The sequence below is a fragment of the Sinohyriopsis cumingii genome, chromosome 13 (assembly GCF_028554795.1).
Source record: "Sinohyriopsis cumingii isolate HCF-2022 chromosome 13, ASM2855479v2, whole genome shotgun sequence".
NCBI lineage: Eukaryota > Metazoa > Mollusca > Bivalvia > Unionida > Unionidae > Sinohyriopsis > Sinohyriopsis cumingii.
This window is the reverse complement of record NC_142973.1, coordinates 37,817,221-37,829,764: the sequence shown is the minus strand read 5'-3', so window position 1 is coordinate 37,829,764 and position 12,544 is coordinate 37,817,221. Positions and strand designations below refer to the sequence as shown.

Here is a 12,544-nt window from a genome sequence, read left to right as displayed (position 1 = left end):
TAAATCTTGACTTTTTGACGTCTTGCAAAACCTGCATGAAAAGATTCACTTTCTCGGATAACCTTCATAAGTCCCAAAACCTCTTTAGTGTACATGAAAAATAAGAATTTTCCTGTCGCCGAATTCAATTAAAATGAATCAAAACTAATCTTCCCAGAACAAATATACATTAAAGCTCAGGATTACGTTTCCAAATTGTTGTTCTGATGAGACCGGTCGTTTACTGATTTTCACGATCAGTTTCTATCCCCTTGCTCATACGTTTTGTCAAGCCAAATTCCTTCCTCACAGAAGCTGATGAAAAAAGAAAACCGCATGTCGAGAACAAGATCTTTTGTGTTATGTCAATTAATTTTGAGAGAGATTATCCACAAAAAAATCTAATGGTGGCCTTAGGTTTTCAATTTCTTTTGAAAAATGCATTGAATATAAGTTATTATGTAAGTTGGAATTATATTACTTTTATCTTTTGAATTTAATATATTGTTGACTGATTTCATCTATACACAAAACTACATATATGTTTTTTTTTCTGAGTCGGTGGAAAGAATAAGACCGATATAGCATAGGGATAGGTTGAAGCCGCTAGGCCAAGATGTATTCATAGCAATATCAAAACAGTTTTATCCCCCGGGGCAACAAAACGGTTTTGTTTTAATTACATACCTCCTCATTTATGCTTTAGAGATGTGTGTATGTTTACTGTATGCGTGAAAATTAAAAACAATTGTGATTTATGAGAGTTACTTTCGCCGAGTCCAAGAATATCGACACGGATATGTCAGTATCGATACGGATACGTCAAAGACTATACCTAAGTAGACCCAGTATGTTTATGTGATACGGAGATAGGGATTGAACTGCTGTATGGAATACCAGATTAATCATGCAAGATTATATGGGTTTATAATAAATACAAAAGAATACGTGTTTTATTCCGGGTCTGCGGAAAGAACTAGTTTGATAAGGAGGGATATGTTGAGGCCGTCAGGCCAGTAGTTATTCATAGCCCGTATCAAACGAGTTCTTCAGTCTCCAACCGGACTCGAAACAAAACATGAATGTGGTTTCGTATTTATTACATAATCCTCTTTAACGCTTCCAAATAATTGTGGGTATACTATATAAATTAAATTCAAAACGAATTGGGATTTATGAAAGTTCGATTCACTGTGTCCAAAAAATATAGACGCGCGGACGTAAAAGAAGACACCTACGCAGTTTCAATCTGGATGTTCGGTATGGAAGTCTGACTATTTGCATTATAGACGCTTTCGCCAATAGGGCATGGGCATCTGGTTTATGTCCGATACGGACTATTCAATTATTCCTGAAGGAAGGAATTTGAGCCGCATCCCCTAGTCATTACTGTGCGAAAAAAGCACAATTTAATTAAGCCATCACATCTGGATCAATATGACTGGCTTCATAGACCCTAGCGACCTGAATGTAAGACTGTACACGAGTGTGAACAGACCCAACATAGGCACTCATGTTTAAAAATAATTAATTCACTCTGCCATCAGCTGAGCTGGGTGTAAACCTAAGCAGTATGTGACGCCAGTAGCGATTGGTCGCTACTAGGATATCACACCGGGACGCCCATGTTTAGACGGGTGGTAATGGTATCACATCTCCGTCGTGGTACAGAAGTCCGGTAGAGGCAAGGGAGGAGAGGTACCCGGAAAAATGGCACCAACGATACAGAGCCCTCAAACGCCAGCCCGTACTTAACCAGATCTAGTCCAGTTATTTAATGGACATAAATAATACCAATAGTGTGTAAGTCACCTATGCAATTAATCAAATATATTAAGTCAAAGATTTTCAAAAATAATTCATTCATAAATAAAGTTGGAATTTGGTGTACAAAGTGTATATATGATAAACTATTAAATACCAAGGAGCAAAGTCAACGTGACTATTATTAGGTTTGTATCACGCATTAGAGGATTTTTAGAGAATAAAAATTTTGATGGCGGTAACCAAACGGATAATATTAGGTTACTAAGATAAAGATATTATAAAAGTGGTCTTCGAGCCAAAGTGAGAACCAAATACATTCAGGCAATGATATCAATCTTTCTTTTTCCTGGGTTCTTGCTAGTATGGAACAGGCATCTTCCGAAATGTTAGTTAGCTGCTCCGGTATAAGAGGGCTTCCATAGCTTGTTTCTTCTATGGCGTCACTGGAATTACGCCTCCCTTTTTTTAGCAGACCAACAAGTGTTACTCCGTTCTTTAAACTTATATGGTGCCACGTCTTTCTTCAGTACAGCTAATGTTGTTCTCCACCGGTTTACAGACATGGTTCTGGTGGTGCGTCGTATCACTGGCTGTCCTACATTTTTGTGAGCTGCCACGTGTTGACTGCTTCCTCTCGTCTCTCTGTGCCTGTTTCGGTGAATTCCTATCAGCAGCATTTGACGAAAGGTCGTACAGCAAGCAGAATATTCTTGTTCTTCTATGTTCATATTATGTGCTATGGACACATTCTTTGTTCTGTGTTCCTGAACGCACGTTTTTTCTTCTTTTCCCACCTATCCTGACACCGCTCCTGGTAAGCCGGTCCTGCTTCCTCCGTGTCCACTGCCTGAATGGAATGGGTGATGAATGAGTATGGAAGTAATCGACTGAACATCTGCATTGAACGCTTGATCAAGCATGTACGACTAAATGGGTATGTAATAAAATGCGGAAAAGATTATCTCTCTATTACTTGCATTCTTGTCATCCATCTTGTAGATCAAGCACAAGATGGTCGAAAGGAAACCATTTATATCTTTATAAGGCTTTGGGAGACACAAAAGAAATGCCATGAGTCTGAAAATTCAAACACCGTATGCATAAGTTAAGCAACAGAAGTTTCAATTATCTTGAAAGTTATGAAATATGACATATCCTTTGTTTGAGGAAATTGAAAAATAGATGTAAATGAATTAAACAAATGTACACAAAGTATCTTTTTCAATGAGCCTGATCATATCGTATTTGGATTCGGGCTTTTTGAACCCGATCAGAATCTTTCAAAAGTAATCTAGTAAACTTTTTCACCTGCGAAATGATCAGCAAAACTTAAACTATTTACTAATGTCCTGTAAAAAATGGCCTCAAAAGAACAAAAAAAAAAAAAAAAAACAACAATCTGTACTCAATCATCACCCAAATTCGAACGAAGAGGAATCTTTATTTGTACTTGCAGGACGCATTATTTTGGTTTAATTGAACGTAAATGTTCAAATGTCACACGTTAATATCGAAACATTAGAGATGATTGCAAGTAATGAAAGGCCTTTTATTTCTTACATTCTTTCACCTAAGAATTCAACGCAGAATCTTTTATTACGTGGAATATTATTACTTTTCGTTAGTTTATAATTTCACTATTAAACGTTGCGTTTGTACAAATATTAAAAATACACACCATAATAGTCTGACATTTCGCTTTTCTCTCCGTGATCCCTGATTCAGATGATATTTTCCATTTACCAATATAACGCCCATGAGACAGCATGCCATTTTGCATTGACTGCTTTCATTGGTCGGTGATGTATAAACTCGCTCGTTAATGTTGACACTATCAATTATGGCTTGTCTATTGCTCAAATCCAGTTGGGAGCAGACTCGTGGGTGGTAGGAAGGGCTATAATTCACATTCTTTTACAGGAATCTTCCTATACACAATAGATCTGATAGGCAGAAAATGTATCACTTGACACTTGTTGCAATTTATTACCAGACACATTACAGAAATTTCATATATATTCAAGTGCATGCTTATATTTGACAGTTCCTTCGACGTGACTTCAGATGAAGTTTTGAGATACAGTCAAGTTAGATGTGAAGCAATGTTACGAGAGTAGCTTGCACCGTCCACGCCTGTTGAAGTAATTTTTTCTAAAAGCAACATTCCATCATGGTTTTCCTAAGAGGACACACTTTCTTACTAGTTGCGGCGATGATTCTCGGTTTAGTAATCAATCTAATGTATTGTTCGCAGGAGATGAATGAGAAGTATGAGAAGAAAACTGACTTTGAGAGATCCAAGAAATTAAGGAGCTACACCATCTCGACTTTGCATAAGGTGAGTAGTTCTGAAACTTTTTGTAAATACGAATTTTTCTCAGTCACTGAGAAATAAAGATTAAAATAACCACTTTGCAAAATTAGCTTTAAGTGAATTAAATTCCAAACTTTGTCTGCCATAGTAATTTGATTATCGCCTTTAAATATTATAAATACACCCTGTTAGAAACTAAATTACATTACATTCGCAAAAATTGGGTAAAAATGTATATTTTCTTTGCAACTGAATACACTAATATGTTCCATTTCCCATCGAAAGCATTCTTACACCTGTTGATACAAAGTCACAAAATGAGCAAAAAACAATGGATCATTGTTTTCATCCACAAATCAATTTTCGCATGTTTTATCTATTAATATTCAGATTTTTATGCTGCGTTGTTTACATGCTACCGAATATAAATGAAAACTTACATCAATAATGTTTTCTTGGCATATTACCTCATTTACATTGATTACATTTGCGGCTTAGTAAGAACTTACTAATGCTGCACCAATATTCATAATTGTCCTAACGAAAGTTTAATTATAGAGAAGAAAAGTAACACTTAATGAATACAACGTTGACTTGTTGGGAGTAAACACGCACATACATACATACATGTCAGTGTGAGATAAACTCGTGTCGCCACAGGAGTATTGAAAGTGTTATTGCTACTGTAGCCATATCACCTCTAAAACTACTTTCTTTTCCAATTTATCTGCCCTTAGATTATATTTTTATTACCCGTATCTAATTAATATATAATATCTGCCTTATAGGTTAGATTTTCATTATCCGTATCTAATTAATTTTCCTTTTCTTTAATCCCACTTTCCACATATCATAAATAATTAGTGTGAAAAAGCCTAAAGAAAAATCTATATCACAGCAAGTAGATTTGATAAAGCTTATTTAAGTCATTTACCACAAACGAATCAACTAATCATGCAATTTGTCATTGAACCTAACATCAACTGTTTCTAAGCAATATCCATTATCATAAGGGAGAGTATATAGCACACGGATATTAGTCTCTTGTGTCACCGTTTGTAATATACCTAAAACACTTAATTATAAAAATGCAGGTTGAAAGATGAATTAAATATAAAGCTAAAATTTCGTTAACTAACACTTTTCTTTCTCATCACATTCGTACGCGTATTTTCAAACATTGAAGAAATCAGGTATGGATGAGTGATGATTGCAAAATGAACTCAGGTGACTATGAACATTTAAGCAAAGCATATGTTACCGAAGAAGACTGCCAACTTTTTGAGGTATATAAATTAGGTTTGAATGCAGAAATAGCAAAATAAAATGCAAACCAAAACAAGGAAATAACAATCATTTAAAATCCTTACTTTAAAGACAATACGCTCTGAACGATATCGGCATTGACTGTTCTATGATACTATATCCACCCCAACAGTGTTTGAAGTATCAGTCCTCGCATGAAATGTGTTAAACGAAACATATTCGCTTCATTGTTCGTATAAACACAGTAATAAATTAAACAAAAAGACCATGTTTATATTAATAGATGCAAGAGAAAAAATAGTGTCCTAAATTATTCTAAAATTTAGAACTTCTTGCATCAATTGCAATGGCGCCGACAGAAGAGAAACAAATAATGCAAAATGATAGTTTTCGACTTCAAGTATATAACGAAAAGAAAATTTTCGCTTTTTAAGTAGATATAAGGAAATATTTTACTCGTCTAGTGGAACTATGAGGTATTGTCCATCAAGACTTATACGTTCGTCTCAACGCAATGTTTCTACTTCACTCGTGAAATATTTCCTAATAGTAACTAAAAACACATACAAATCTTCTGTATCTCTGCAATATATTTCTGGCATGTGCTTTTAGCTTAAACTTGTTGGTTTCAGTAATAATTATGCTTATGATGTGAATGGTCTGTGATTTATATATGTCAGTGAAGCAGAAACTGTATTTGTTAAAAAGCCCAACCAGCTTATCCACAGAACTGTTCAAAAGTGAAACCAATGGAACGTATACACTTGTAAGTTTTGGTTCAGCTTATAATTATTGATGGATCCGGTTAAAATGTGGGTTTCATTTGCCTTAAATTTTCAAACATTAATACAAAAAATTAAAATCAATTGTAGTTTTTTTCTTCTTTAAATCAAAATGAAGATGAATGCTATTTTTTCCCGTTCTCAACACCAGCAGACACTCTTCGCAGAGATGTCAAATAAACTAAGCCTAAATTGGGTGGGGGGGGCTATTTACTAGCATACATGGCCTGCTACCATTAAACTCTTTCATCCATGGACCAGATAAATAATATGCTTTATTATTATTATTATTATTATTATTATGTTTAATTTCTGAAGAAGAAAAAAGAAAATGAAATAATTTCACACTTCAAACGACTTCAGAAGACAATATAGATGGTGTTAGTTGAAGAAAAGCATATACATACCATATATAATGAATACTGTCAGGTGAACTCACTTTTACTATATCACCATGTCAATACAAATGGTGATCTTTACAGTTTTTTTTTTTTTTAATTCGGGCTGAAAGTAAAACCAAAGGACTCAGTACATTTGTGAAAAATCATGAATTGTATGTTCCCCATATGAATAGGAAAAGATGTCCTTGATGCAAAATGTGGGTCTTTTTTATTTCATATGTTTTTTATGTATTAAAAAAATCACAAAGTAATGCGGAAACCACACTACGAAAAATTATCTATCTTCAGTGACAGAAAAATCAGATGCCGTGAATTGTCTAAAATCTTCCCGAGCAAAATTTCTTATACGTTATTATCGAACGAAATTTTTAACAAAGTAACGGTAAAAATATTAGTAACAATTTTAAAAAAAAATATAATTCTATTTCTGGGACTGGACACTATTTACAAAACAGAATATTTCGGGTTCTTCTCGGATCAGTAAGAAATTACTGGACTTTCGATCAGATAAGCGGTTAATGTCTGGTTAAAAGCAATGTAATTTCCTAAACATATCAGTGTATTTAATTAGATACACACCTCCCCAATCTCTGGATAAAACAATTACCTTTCCTAAAAATGTATGTGTGTTTAATTAGATACACACCTCCCACTGAAGAGAAAATTATAGTGGCATGTATGATAGCTGATAACACATTATCTCATTACCGAGTCACGATGTTGCAAATTATGTTTCTTAGAAGAATCTGTTGGGAACATCAGTTATGGGCCTTGACACTGGACATTTATGTTATAACGAAATGTAAATAAAGTTTATCTTCCGTTCTCCAGCCACTGATATTGTATTTACTTTGTATCGACTTTTGTAAATGAAATCATTAAAACTAAGCTTGCATAACCTATAAAAATCCCAAATTGCGATATATGTTAATCTGAGAAAAATATGCGTGTTTATAGTTGATACTTTGTGAATCTATGTGTCGTAAAAGTAAACTTAAGAATGTAATATGACGACTGATGAAGCCAAGTCAGTTTTGTACTGGCATATTAGGCGGATCCCAACTTAAATTTTCGTTCATTAACATCAGTTTACGTCCTCTACAAGTAAAACAGGAAATCTGAGAATAAAAATAGCTTCTTTGAGAACTTATACAAAGGAAACGTGTTTAATCCAAACCGTTGAGAGAAAATGAAACCACTGAGGTAGACTTGGCACGACATTGTCGAGAGAATGAATTTTTATCATTTTTTCTTTTAGTCTCAAAAGAAATATTAATACTGTCTAACTGAACTGCACGTCTATTTTATTTCCATTTAACCAACGCTGTTCATAGTTCTTTTTATATGGACTGTCATAAATGAAAATATATGTCAAACATTGAGTCAATAAACACTCACAAAAGACTCCATTTACAATTATATAAGCTGGAAAAATAAAGTCAAATATTGATTTGTTCATACTTTGATGTGTAAGTCGGTCAATTTCGGTTACATTTAGCAACGACTTCCTAGATTTAAACCTCACTACGATTTTCCGTTGCTCAAGTTGCTCATACAAGACAGGCATATGGCAACAATAAGACAACAATGAAATGTACAATGCAACACAGATGGTTCATAATAACCGACACGTTACATGTATATAAAAAGCAAAAAGGCACCACAGATGGTTCCAAAAAAGTCCGATATGTTACATGTATATAAAATGTAATAAAGAACCACAGATGGTCCCAAATAACTGACAAGTTAGAGATATATAAAATGTAAAAAGGCACCATAGATGGTCCCAAAACACAGACGCGTTACATGTATATAAAAAGTAAAAAGGCAACACAGATGGTTCCAAATAACTGACACGTTACATGCATATAAAAAGCAAAATGCACCACAGATGGTTCCAAAAAACCGATGTGTTACATGTATATAAAATGTAATAAAGAACTACAGATGGTCCCAAATAACTGACAAGTTAGTGATATATAAAACGTAAAACTGCACCACAGATGGTCCGAAATAACTGACAAGTTCGAGATATATAAAACGTAAAAAGGCACCACAGATGGTCCCAAATAACAGACAAGTTAGATATAAATAAAAAGTAAAAGGTCACCACAGACGGTCCTCAATGACCGACTCGTTACTTATTTATCCTCCATAGAGCAGGCGTTGAAGTATCATTAGATACACCCAAATAAATCTCACGAGTGCATGCGGTACTGTAATCTTTGTACATGCCACTTCGTCATTTGAAATAGGTCGCATTCAATGTATTGCTGACATGCGATTAGGCTTTTTTTCTGTTAGGAAAGGGAAGAACAGCCATAATTTGTTCTCTCTTATCATTGTTTTATATGCACACGTGTAATAATGAAGTCCTCAGAAATATTAGTATCAATTATTTCATTAATTACTCGTGCTCGCCAAGGTCACTTCTTTGCCTGACGTCTTGATTTGTTCAGTGAAAGAGATATCACCTAAACAAATCTACCCACCTTTTTGCTGGCAGGAACAATGTAATATATGTTGTTATTTGCATGATATTATTGGAAAACTCGAATAAATCCTTCAAGTGGTTTCTCTTGAAAACAGTTGAATCATGATTAATTTATTAAATTTGAAATACGAGTACATTTCCTTTGTTCTGAAAAACTTAGATTTTTTTAATGAGAAAAATTAGAATGCATTCTCATCCACGTACCTCATCAAAGTAAGAAAAACTCTGTTCTATTTGTGTGCTGCCTTTTTAAAAATAATCTTGCTTGCTTCAAACTTCGTAGTGAAATACTTGGGGGTGGGGAACGTACGAAAATCGATTACATTACCGTCACAGTATTTCTTTCATTTACATTATATTATTGAAACTCATTATTATTATTATTATTATTATTATTATTCAAGACACCGCTCCGGTGGCCTAGTGGTTAGAGAGTCCGCCTCGGATGCAGGAGGTCGCTGGTAGGACCCCGGCCGTGTCACACCAAAGACATAAAAATGGTACTAACAGCTACCTCGCTAGGCGCTCAGCATTAAGAGGTTAATGTGTTGGGTCTGGTCGGCCTGGTGTCAGGATAACGTGGCTGGGTGGGACATCATGCTACATGTCTGCGACGTGATGCTCCAGTGCTAGATAGACATCACTATAAACTGCCACACTGCAGACATCGTAGCTATATGACTAAACCATTGTTAAAGCTACGTTGAAAATGTCAGATCACACACACACACGTTATTATTATCATTTAATTAATGCATATAATATATATATATATATATATATATATATATATATATATATATATATATATATATATATATATATATATATGTTATTTTTTTTAAATTTCAGGCGGGCTGTGAAGGCTTACATGAACCATGTCTACCATTCGCGCCATCTTTCACAAACTGCGTAGGACCCTGTGAGCTGGGCTTGACAAACAAAGGATGCAGGTTATTCAAGAAACAGTTCCGATGCGTACGAATTCCGGTCTAAACTGCGATGTGTTAAATTATTATTATCTCTTGCCATTATGGCATAGTATGAAATCCTCTTGCCTAAACTGCCATGTATTTGCTGTCAGTGTCTCTTGCCATTATGTCATAGTATGAATTCCTCTTGTCTAAACTGCCATGTATTTGCCTTCAGTGTCTTCTGCCATTATGGCATAGTACGTGCAATATTAGTTACAAAATCAAAGAAAACTTTCATTTAAATGCTTTCTGCGACGATGGTTTAGATTTTTTTATTCACTATGATGGGGGTAATTGACAGGATAAATGACATTACGATAATGCATCATATCTTAATTTGTACACTTTTAAGACAGACGAACAAAGTGCACAGAATGTTGATATTCCTTGGTAAGATTATACTTAATAAGAAATGATGTATCACTGTATGCAAATGGGTGACTGATCATCTTGTCACATGCCTTGAATATGACAAGAATGAACGGTATGTGTAAGAAAATATCAGACTTCACCAAGCACCGGTCTTCTGTATATTCGATAACACTGCAATGATTAATATGAATTTTTTCATTGTTAGAATTCAGACGAAAGGTTTCAAACAAAATTATAAAATCATTTTTTCGCTTCTTGTGATTGCTGCTTTGGTCGTGTGCGAAATGTGTGTGCTAGAAAATATATCTTAATGCACCAATGAACCGTTGTTTTTTTTTCTTTCTACTCATATGAGGGTTTTGCTTACACCAGCCGTAGGCCATGCCAGCTTCGTTCATGGTAATGCGTCCTTTGTGTCTCTTGAGAGATGCAAGAACCCTCTATCAAGGAATTCTGTTGTATAATTCTTCATTATCAGTTCAGTATATTTATACCAAATTTCATGCAAAGCATCCATACGATAAGGCGTTCAACGTCTATACAAATAATATCAATATGCATTTAAAATGCCTGTTGCAAAACTGAATCAAAACTAGGCCGAAGTAAGCATTACCACTATTCCCTACATTTGACAAATTTGAAACTGATGTCACAAAAGCGCGTTTACATTAATCGCAAAACACATTTATAATACCTCTGTACATATTGCGTGTGTATGTAGAGAGAGAGAGAGAGAGAGAGAGAGATTTACGACGATATGACCCTACATTTTGAATATAATACAGCGTACCCTTAAACAAGTCCCAAATATTAAAAGAGAAACGAAAATATAAATTAAACATATCGCTTCTAAAATAAATCATCGAAGTAAGATGAACCGAAATTCCCGGTCATCCTGGTGTCAAGCTCTTTTAAGTTGGTGCACAGGATGCGGATATGCCATACAATATAACCGCCAGTTTTAAATAAATAAATAAATATTTGCATTAGTCGTATACTTCCGATCACATAAATGGGAATGGAAAGAAATTATGTACTAGTCTAGGTTCAGTGAAAAATACTGGTCAGACTTCGACAGGTATAAAGCTTTCACGAAGTCCAGATTTATACCTCGAAGGGTTTTGTGTTTTAACCAAAATATCTGTTTGGTTCCAAATATGTCCACTATTACTAGAAATCGGGGAAAAGTCAGGTTGGGTTCCAAATATGTCCACTGTTACAGGAAATGGGGGAAAAGTCAGGATGGGTTCCAAATATGTCTACTGTTACTAGAAATGGGGGAAAAGTCAGGTTGGGTTCCAAATATGTCCACTGTTACTAGAAATGGGGAAAATGTTAAAGCTGCATTCCCTCGCAAAGTCAGCTGTAAACTTAAACAACCATCGTATTATTTGTAACTCCGAGTAGTAACAACGCTTGTTTGACCTCTGAAATCCATCCAGATTGTCCAGTTCGGCCTGTCTAAATGTTGCCAACTCCGGTGTTGTACAGGCTACAAATAGTTTTGGGTAGTCAATGACGTAGCAGCTTAGAGAAAGATGCAGACTCTCCTAAAATTAATCCTAGATTGTACACATTTTGGGAAAATATTTTTGTTTTTTTGTTTTAATGTTTTTCATTTTTTCTAAGATAAAAATATGGAACGTGATATGATCTAGTGACTGTAGGAAGAAAGGAAAAACACATGCATGAATGAATGAAGGAACGACGAAGAGCTAGAAGACAAGAAGAGACTGCATGAATACAATAATGAATGAAGAAAGAAAGAAATGACCAAAGAAAGGGTAAATGAATTAACGGTGATGAAAAAGAAAGCTTGAAGAAAAGGAGAAGGACGGAAGAAAGAAAGAGTAAGAATGAAAGGAAGAAAGATGATATGAAATAAGATGATTTATCTCTCTTGCATTATTTTTTATTTTTCTGACACCAACTAAACGAAAACGTATGAGAGATGTTTGTGGGGGAAATATCAAGTGTGCACTTTTGTTTATCCAATACCATATAATCTGCTTGTATCTTCTTGCAATGTGTTAATAACAGCTGGGTTAATATATCTACGCATTCACCTTTCGCCTTTGATTCATAGTCTGCTGCATCTTGCATGGACCTTTTCCGTAGGATCACTCTAACTAAACGTGCAACAGTCGTTAATGACCCAAATGTTCCAGAATAACGGTTGAACCTTCTTGCAAGGT

General features: G+C 34.8%; 1 long non-coding RNA gene across 1 annotated transcript; it reads left to right on the top strand.

The window, feature by feature from the left end:
* Positions 1 to 3,659: 3,659 nt before the first annotated feature.
* Positions 3,660 to 10,672, top strand: LOC149785227 (uncharacterized). Its single transcript, XR_016413495.1, has 2 exons — positions 3,660 to 4,084; positions 9,856 to 10,672. It is a non-coding gene; the product is annotated as an uncharacterized LOC149785227 (long non-coding RNA).
* The last annotated feature ends 1,872 nt before the right edge of the window (positions 10,673 to 12,544 follow it).